Here is a 10,273-nt window from a genome sequence, read left to right on the forward strand (position 1 = left end):
CAAAAAAAAAAAAAGAAAAGAGAAAACAAGTGGGGATTGACAGTGATCATTGAAAGATAAATTGGACCTGGTTGACCAGGAAAACAAGGAAACTCATTTTGGAGATTGGGAAAAGGGCACTGACCATTCACACAAAACTTCACATTTCTCAGAACACTTTCACATCTCCACAACTTTATCACTGTGTTCTCTTGTTGACTGTGAGTTAGGCATGTCAGGCATGAAGCTGTGAATGAGAAAACTGAAGCTCAGAGAGACAGAATGATCTGTCACACCTACTAAGTGGCCACACTGGTGTTAGAACTGTATCCTTAGGCCACAGAGACAGGAGCAAGGACCTTAGGGAGACTGTCCTGGCTACAGACCAGGGTCCATGCTGTAGGAGTTGGAAATATGGCTGCTTACATAGTGGCACCAAATTAGGAAAAGCTCAGAAGTCACATAGGAAAGTTTAGCCTAGTGTCAAGGATAGATTATTTTTCTTTCCACACTATTGCCCCTTGCCCCACGCTTCACCCTTCCCACATACAAATAAATATAGAAACTTGTTTTTTTTTTTCTTTAGGCAGTGCAAAATGTTCAACTCTACTGCTTTTAAAATTAAGAAATGAGATTTTACAATCTTTTCTTTTTTTTTTTCCTTTTGAGATAGAGTTTCACTCTTGTTGCCCAGGCTGGAGTGCAGTGGCGTGATCTCAGCTCACTGCAACCTCTGCCCTCTAAGTTCAAGCGATTCTTCTGCCTCAGCCTCCTGAGTAGCTGAGAGTACAGGCACCCACCACCACGCCCAGTTAATTTTTTTCTAATTTTGGTAGAGATGAGGTTTCATCATGTTGTCCAGGCTGGTCTAGAACTCTTGACCTCAGGTGATCCACCCGCCTCAGCCTCCCAAAGTGCTGGGCTTACAGGTGTGAGTCACCATGCCCAGCAAGATTTTACAATCTTAATTTAAAAAAGTATTAACACAAAAACCATTTCAAATATGTATTTTAGTCAAGGAGGATAAGAGGAGCAGGAAAAATGAAGGCAGGGGAGAGAGGTGGAAAGGGAGAAGATGATCAGGGGAGATAGGAAGAAATATTGTGAACAGAAGATTAGTGATGATAAACTATCCCTACTCTATTGCTGCTATTCACTTGCGCCCCAGGCTTCAAAATGGATTTTAGCCTATTATGTCTGTCCTTTGAAAATCTGGAGAAATGATTTTATCATTAGCCTTTAAGAACCTCGACTTTTAGTGTGAAGGAAGAAAGTGTACATGTACCGCTGGCCAAGGGTAGAGCACACGCAGAGCCTTAAATGAGAACCAAGAAAAGCCAGGATTATCTTCTGCAAAATACAATGTTGACCAGAGTCAGTCTCCCACAGGACGCAATGCCCCGCGGGTGGCTTGACCACCAGCAAAGAAGCGCAGTGACCAGAGTCCCCACACTGTTCATCCAGGGCCTGATATCATGAGGTATGACTCAGTGCTCACTAGAAAACCCATAATCTCATTGGGTCCCAAGGCTTCCTTGACCTAGAGCTGTGAATCACCAAATTCTAGAATAGAAACAAACATTCCATTGCATACCTATTTTTCAGTCCTAATTCCTAAATTTTTAAAATAATGTCTTCTCTGTATTAAAACCACACACATGCAGTCAATCACTAGCCAAAATAATGGTGCAACTTTATCGATAGCACTTTTAGGAGCCATCAAATACTTAGACACAGTCTCACTATTCTCAGGAGTTTGATGCGACCAGATGCTTCTTCCTGTGTTTTAAAACACAGACTGACATGATGGAACTGAAAACAGATTTTTCAATGCCTAGAAGCGCCTATGCTTTATTACTTTCCTTCGGGTAGAAAAGGTGAGAAACAGTGACATACACCCCTGCTTCATGGAATTACAATCCCTGGCAGTGATCAAGTACACCTTCCTCAAAATGTTCTTTTGAGGCTGGAAGGGAGAAGAGGTGATTCTCTTATTTGGCAAAATGGAGAACAAAGCAATCGAGTTGTTAGTAAAATGTCCCAAAGTATGTTCATGATTATATTAAAATAATTTTACGCTTTAACTGTATTGATCTGCAGACCAGAACTCTTTCCGCTCATCCAGAAGACACATATTCATTTATTAATTTTTAATGATTATTAGGAACTATTCCACCATCTGGGGATGCAAAGATGGATATGAAAGACACAGCTCTTAGCAAAGGCAGAGAAGTAAGCAGAAGGTTCAAAGGCTCCTTCCGTGACGGTTCTGTTCCAGTTCTCTCAGTCTCCGTATTAGTGGAAGGTAAGGATGGGGGGAACTGAAAGGCTAAAAACAGGGTTGAGAGCAGATGCCTGTTCTGGCTTGTGTAGCAGTCAGCATCGAGGGCAGCGTGGACCCTGGGGGATGTGGTTAGGAAAAGGCCATTTTCCTGATAGAGGAACCTGCTTTTTTTGAGACAGGGTCTCGCTCTGTTGCCCAGGCTGGAGTGCAGTGGTACAATCAGAGCTCACGGCAGCCTTGAACTCCTGGGCTCAAGTAATCTTTCCACCAGAGCTTCCCAAGCAGCTAGGTGTACAGGTGTGTGCCACCACACCTGGCACATTTGTGTGTGCCTGTGTGTGTGTGTGTGTGTGTGTGTGTGTGTGTGTAGACAGAGTGTTGCTATGCTGCCCAGGCTGGTTCTGAACTCCTGGTCTCAAGGGGCCCTCCTGCCTTGACATCCCTAAGTGATTTATAGGCATCCACTGGGATTACCCACTGGGGTTATCCACAGCCATGTGCCACTGTGCCCAGCCCTAAAGTCAGCCCAGAATAGATGAGAATGAGCTGTCTACTGATGAAACTACCTTGAGAGGTAGTTATGAGTATAATCCTGGGGAGTGGAGAGCAGGAGAACTATAACCAAGGGAACCAAAGAACCTTAAGGTTAAGCTCAAACCAGACGACCTGCATTGCAGCCTTTCTGAAGTCATGCAAGGAGGCAGGAAGGGAGTACGTGTCCATTCGTGTGTCCCAGCCCTGACCCAGGCAGAGGGTATCCTGAGCCCTTCCCTTTCAGGAGCCCTTCATGTGACCAGCGTTTTGACCCATCTCAGATGTGTTTCCTGTGCTGAAAATGAGCAGACATCTGTGATATAACCTTTTAACATGCTCCAATACCCTCATCCAGTGCACCTTGCTTTGATGCTATCCCACCAAGCCACTGAAGTTGGTTTCTCCTGTACATTTTCATAGGAAAGAGAAGGTGCTGTCTCACAAATGTGACCAACAACTGCTCGGCAGTAATCAATCTGACTGTTAATTGACATGTTATCCTGGTGAATATATTTTCTTGTGAACCTGATAGGTATGCATCAGATAAGCAGGGAGGGAACTAGTAAAATCCAATTCTCAGGCCTGCAGAGCTAAAGACCGGAAATGGCACTTTCCAAGGTAGTTGTAATTTTCTTGGCTACCCTAGTTCCATTATCTGGAATGCTGTCTAACATTTAGTTAGGTGCTCAATAAGTGTTACCATTATTACTATAAAAATATTCCTATTTGTTTGTTAATTTATTTTTACGGGCTGGGCATGGTGGCTCATGCCTGTAATCCTAGTGACGGCAGCAGCAGCCCGTCTGGAGCAGCCGCTGTGAAGACACCTACTGCAAGGTGGGAGACACAGCCAGAACTGTGCACCCCATGGAGCCAGTGGAGCTGGGAATAGGTGGGAGGAAGCCCCGCCTCCTTCCGAGTTGGCAGGGTGGGAGCCCCACCCTCTGTGGCTGCAGACCCGGGGATTCCTGTGCTCTCAGGGACCTGGGAAGCCCCCTTTCCCCCACAGGCTTAGAAGTGCCTGCTCTGGGTGACTGGTCTCTCCCTGCTTTCGGAGCCTGCCCTGGGGTGGAGCAAAGTTGTGGCTGAGCCCAGGTGCTGCTGTGACCTGTCTGGGTGTGTGCACACTCAGGGTGGCACTGACACACCAGCCCCCAGCTGCCTCAGCCCCCTCCGGACTTTGGGCACTGATGAGCACGGGAGGGAGGCCAAGAAAGGGCTAAGGGTGGCTCAGCACAGGCCTGCAGGCGGCCGTTGGTATGAATAGTCTGGGTGCTGCAGATGACATATAGATGGCAGCAGGAGGCAGACAGGCTCCTGGGCAGAAAGGGTCAGGTCCCCAGTGAAGACCCACCCTCAAGCCCCAGATGGCCTGAAGCCTAGGGGTGGGAGTGTCAGGTCTAGGTGGAGTTCATGGCACAGAGTGAGAATTTATGGTGCTTTTTCTGGCCTGCCCATGGCTGCTCATGGACTAGTCAGCACACACTTCCTCCCTTCTGAAGCCCATAAAAACCCCAGACTCAGCCAGACACACAGAGACATGGTTACTACCAGCTATAGGAAGGAGCTACCAACTTAGGTTCTCCTGGACTGGTCAGGATGACCTGCCTGTGGAAAGGAGCTACCCACTTCAGGTCTCCTGAGAGCTGTTCTGTCACTCTGAAACTCCTTTCCACCTTGCTCACCCTCTAGTTTTCTGTGTTTCTCATTCTTCCTGGATGCAGGACAAGAACTCAGGACCCTGCAGGACTGAAAGAGCTGTAACACAAAGAGGGCTGAGACACACTCCTTCTTCTCCCCCACCCCAGTTCACCACATTGCAGGCGATGAGAAGGAGAGAAGAGCTGCTGCCCTTTGGCGACCCTAGACCTAAGGGCTCTCTGAGCAAGGGCTGTGACGCCATCTTTGGGGCTCTGTGGTTCCTGGCATCTCCAAACTTCTGGATGCCACCATGTTCCCTGGTGCCCACAGTGGAAGCCGCTTGTGGTACACCTGGTCCAGCTGCAGCCTTGCGTGGAGCTGGTGCCTGTGCTGGCTCCTGGAGCTGCTCACCCTGCTGCAGCTGGCATGCCTGGCTGTACACAGTGGCCAGACCCTGTGTTTGCTCACACACCCTTTGCTGTTCTGCAACTGACTTGCCCTTGGTAGGCATGGGATCCAAGCTGGTAATGTGAGCCAAGCATAGCTTGCGGGGCTGAGTGGGTGAAACAAGCCTAGTGGGCCCAAGCAAAACTCAGGCAAAGATGCCACCGGCCACAGAGATTTCTGGCTGGAAAAGTGACAATCTAAGGATCCTGTGACACCAGCACTTTGGGAGGCTGAGGCAGGCAGATCACTTGAGGCCAGGAGTTTGAGACCAGCCGGGCCAATGTGGTGAAACCCTGTCTACTAAAAACAGAAAAATTCACTGGATGTGGTTGCACATGCCTCTAATCCCAGCTACTTGGGAGGCTGAGGCACAAGAACTGCTTGATCTTGGGAGGCAGAGGTTGCAGTGAGCTGAGACTGCACCGCTGAATTCTAGCCTAGGTGACAAAATAAGACTCTGTCTAAAAAAAAAAAAATATATATATATATATGTGTGTGTGTGTGTATATATATATATGGCCAAGGGAATTTTAAACACAGAAATACCACATATATTTAAGTCTTTCACCTCTACATGCCTGCAAAGTAGATGTCCCTTGAAGGCAGCGACCTGACCCAATGCCCTGCACATACAGGTGCTGCCACTGGGTGCTGTTAATAAACAGCCTATCTGGTGCTCGAAGCTGCTAAATTAATGATAGAGGAGACCAAGTCTGTCTTCTGTTCCTATCTCTCCTCTTCAGCATTTTCCTGCTTCTCTTTGGTTCCATTGTCTTCCCATCTCAATCCCCAAGTAGGCAGTTCAAGTTAAATTCCTACCTTCCTGTGAGTCCCTAAAGCTGTGCCCCTTGGGCAGGACCCACACCATATATTTAACCCTTCCCTGCCTGCCCCATCACAGCCTGCACCATAATGTCCTATATCGTCATTGGAAAGGGTGGAGAGGGAACAGCTAGGCAAGGGTTATAGGAGGATGATAATTGGAAAGGAAGCCTATTTGCTAGCTTTCAGGAATGATGCCAGCAATTTTAAGGCAGTGTAAGAAGTTTCAGTCTGGTAGGAGGGAGAGGGAATTGTCTTGATTTGGAGAGATTTCTCCTCTCCCATCTTCTCCACTCTAAAACCACAAGTCAATCTACAAAAGTTGGTGGTATGTGGTTTGGTAAATAAGTTCAGCCTTTGACATGAAGATTGACCTGGTTTGACATTGATTGATTGATTTGACATGCAGATGACCTGAGACTGGTGCTCCTGACAGTCTTAAAAACAAACGAACAAACAAAAGCCCCTAAGCTTTGGACCTGACCTAGTTGTTTACCACATGTTTGATTCCAGGCCAGTTTCCTGTCTGTAAAATAAGGGTGATTGTAATGCTTCCCTTTCCTATTGCACAGAGATGTGACGATAAGGTAAGCCATTCTACATTCTATCTATGTGTGCGTTGGGGAGGGAGTGGGGGAGGGATCATGTCTGTTTTGCTTCCTGTATTTCCATATTGTTTAGAAGATGCTCATTAATATTTGGCTTAATGAACTGTCAGGTGGGATAACCCTTCCCTGTTCCTCCTTTTGGAGGGCAGGTAGAACATGATGATTGGAGATGCATGAAATGTGACTAACGTCTCTGTGTAATCAGAACTTGCAACACCCTGATTGCTCCTATCTGATTCTTTCTGAACAAAACAAAACAAAACAAAAGAAAAACTTGACTTAATGAATAAATGGTGGACTTAGGTCGACTCCCAAATCATTGGTGCCCAAGCTTTAGCGTGCATCAGGATCACTCGAGGGTTCTTGTTCAGACTCGACTACCAGGACCCACCCAGAGAGTTTTTGGTTCAGTAAGCCTCGGGTGAGGCCCAAGAACCTGCATCTAACGACTTCCCCAGTGCTGTGGCGCTGCGGGAAGGGACGGAGGGGCCCAGGGGCAGGCGGCAGCACGGGAAGACGCCAGCAGGTGGCGCGGTCGCCGAACCCGGCCTCCCCCGGGTGCCGAGGGAAGCGGGTCAGCGGCGGCCCCACCTGCACAAGCGCCCGCTCTCCCAGGCAGCAGGGGCGGCGGCGGCCTGGCTGGCTGCGCTGCAGAGCGTAGAGCAGGGGCGGCGTGGGAGGAATTCGGGGCTCTTTCGCCGCCTGTCTCCTTTTACTGCTAGTTGCCCTCAAGGGAGCCCTCTCTCCCTCCACACGCGTTGGGCCTTACCAGCCGCCTGAAGCGGCGGCATCCATCCCAGCAAAGCGTGCCTTCCATCCTCCGGAGAAAACAGTCTTTGAGCTTCCTTTTCAGTGAACCCCCTTTGGGGACTGAACCCTTGCGACTAAGAAAACCCCTCCTAAAGTTTAATGGAACGATCACATCACACGTGGTTGACGAAGCCCTTCCCTACTTGCTACTTGCCTTGTGTGACACACTGTCGCGGCCCGGGCTTCCGGCTTGGTGGAGCGGACACGACCGCTGCTCCGGCTGCAGACTTCGGGCTCCTTCCCTGAGCCAGGCGGAGAGCGCTGCCCGCTTTAGAGAACTGTTAGGAGGCTGCCGGGCGACAACGCGGGAAAAGCGCCTTACACAGCATAAGGGCTCTATCCACATTAAGGAAGTAGGCAGGAAAAAGTGTCAGTCGAATAGCCAATGACAGTCCCTTAGGGGAGAAATGAATCTGGGTTTAGCTGTCCAGTAGAACGCTGCTGTCTACACTGTCCAGCCCAGAGGTCACTAACCATAGGTGGCCACTGAGCACGTGAAATACGGCGAGGGTGATCAGAGAATTGAATTTTAAATTGTATTTAATTTTCATTAAATTTAAAGTATTAGACCGCGCAGGTTTAGCAAAACGCCTTGCTGAATTGTGAAAAGACGTCCCTTAAGCCTTAGGGCATGGCCGACAATGGGTAAGAGGTAGTTAAATCTCTCTGCCTAAAAAGGTATAGGAATTTTAGGGGGTGGGGCAACCTGCCTAGCAAGGAAAGGAAGAGAGGTTAGGGGGAAAGGGCCGGAGGCGTTGCGAGGAGTTAGTGACTAAGCCAATGAGAAAGGAAGTCAGTAAAACCCCTCCGGTGGCAGAAATGGCTCAAGGGGAATTTAAAAACTGGAATGCGTAATATTCAGTCTGTCGTTTACTGAGCAGCAGAATGGTGTTACTTCTCTCTGTTGCCCGTCCCTTCAGAAATGTCTGCTTAACACAGAGCCTGGAGGTGGCAGCAATTAGGGAGTGAAGACATGACAAGATGTGGGGGTGTCCAGTGGGGGTGATTCGTTTAGGAAAGGTGAGAGCAAATTCAGGAGGGAGCAGGAGAGAGAAAGAATTCAGCACAAGCAGGATCTAGGGACTGAGAGACTGCAGTGATATTGTGAGGAGGACCTTTTCCACTGCAGAGGGGATGGAGATTTTTGAACCACTTTTAATCAAATCTTTTTTTTTTTTTTTTAGACGGAGTCTCGCTGTGCTCCCAGGCTGGAGTGCAGTGGCGTGATCTCGGCTCACTGCAAGCTCCGCCTCCCGGGTTCACGCCATTCTCCCGCCTCAGCCTCCCAAGTAGCTGAGACTACAGGCGCCCGCCACCACGCCCGGCTAGTTTTTTGTATTTTTAGTAGAGACGGGGTTTCACCATGTTAGCCAGGATAGTCTCGATCTCCTGACCTCGTGATCCACCCGCCTCGGCCTCCCAAAGTGCTGGGATTACAGGCTTGAGCCACCGCGCCCGGCCCACTTTTAATCAAATCTTACAGGTAACAGCAACTCCAGTAAGAGGGAGGACTTGAACATCTAGGCCTTTGCTTCAAAGCATTTCTTCAGATTAATGCTTCCTGACTTAAATAACCTCACTGTTGAAGGGCCTCACTTCTGACTGCAGGTGTGAGTGAGACAGGAGGCCAGGAGGGTCAAGCAACGCTACAGCAGGCAGACAGGAAGCAGAGGCATCGGCGTCTCGCTAAATTTATAACGCATCACGTCATTTTTTCTGGACTTTTGTCTCTCTCTGTGGTGTCTAGCAATAATGAACCACTGTCCACCTGCTCCCAATTTCTGTAGTTGTGTGTATGTATGTGTGTGTATGACAGACAGAATAGATGCAAAGCGAGGTGCAGCTTCGGTGCTGGGCATACTTCATGTGCTGAAACCCAGCAACTCCTAGTCATTATCTCTGCTGCAATCTTAGAAAATAACTCCTGAGGGTGATAATGTGGCATCAACCTCCTCTTCCAAGTGATTCCATGACAAAACTCTCAGATGAGGCCCGGTCCACCACCCCTTCCCTGCCTGGAACCTAGAGGTAGATGAAACATCACTTCTTAGTAGCCACCTGTGACTCATAGCCCCAAGAGCTGCCTCTCTGACCAGGAAGGCTTTGAGTAGAGAACCGGGAAGGGAGAGATGGCAGGCTTTGCAAGAGAAGCGACTTGTGTTTTCCCTGGTCCCTCTGTTGTATCCAAGTAAAGCTAGTTCTCTGGCTACTGCACATGATAATTTATTTGATCCTGTTTTTGCCCACAGGATTTCCCAGCCACTCCTTACTGTACCCTCTACCTTCTACCCTGTTCTGTAGTAACCTCCTTGAAGAAATGTCACCTAGTGGAACCTCCTGATGTCACTCTTGTGAGCACCCTCATGTCCATCAGCATGGCTGCTCTGGGCAACTCCCAGTGGAGACGAAGCAAGTGGATAATCTCCAGTGGGGTTTGAGAATATCACATGTTTTTCCAAAAAGCTCCCATTAAAATAAATATATTACCTGGTGGGGAGAGGAGAATGGCAGCATTCAGCTGGCAGACTGGCAAGGAATATTCCATCAGATTAAATAGAAGTCACTGGTCTAGGAAGGGAAGCTTCAGAGAAGAGAGGTTTTTTTTGTTTTGTTTTGTTTTTTTGAGATGAGTCTTACTCTGTCACCCAGGCTGGAGTGCATTGGCACCATCCTGGCTCACTGCAACCTCTGCCTCCCGGGTTCAAGCGATTGAAGAGAGTTTTTTTTAATGAGGGCAAGATGAAGGATGGAGAAGAAGGATGGAGAGGGATGAGAGGGAAATGGAAAACTAAAGGGTGGCACTCTCTGAAAGGGGCTATGCAAGAAGAATTTTATTTTGCATGAGATAGGGAGGAGAATGAATCTCGAGATTTTTAAAGTGAGATTAACATGGATTCAAGTTGTGGCTCAGCCACCATCTGTGTGACCCCCTTGGGGGCCCATCTCAGGAGGTTTAGTTTCCTCATGGGTACAAGGGGTCATGAGGATCTCATGAGATTATGTGTGTAAAACTCACACCTTAGAAGGCATATGCATACCTCATGTTTGTTTAAGATTGGCCACCTTTCCTGCCACAGGAAGGAAAAACGACAGTCACAGCAAAGGCCAGGAGGACTCTTAGTGTGCATTTGTGTAGTTGTTATACCTC

General features: G+C 48.4%; 1 non-coding gene across 1 annotated transcript; it reads left to right on the forward strand.

Moving 5' to 3' along the window:
• Positions 1-6,418: 6,418 nt before the first annotated feature.
• LOC112607472 lies at positions 6,419-6,552 on the forward strand. The gene has a single exon (XR_003115813.1). It is a non-coding gene; the product is annotated as a U8 small nucleolar RNA (small nucleolar RNA).
• The last annotated feature ends 3,721 nt before the right edge of the window (positions 6,553-10,273 follow it).

The sequence above is a fragment of the Theropithecus gelada genome, chromosome 14, assembly GCF_003255815.1.
Source record: "Theropithecus gelada isolate Dixy chromosome 14, Tgel_1.0, whole genome shotgun sequence".
NCBI classification, from domain to species: Eukaryota; Metazoa; Chordata; class Mammalia; order Primates; family Cercopithecidae; genus Theropithecus; species Theropithecus gelada.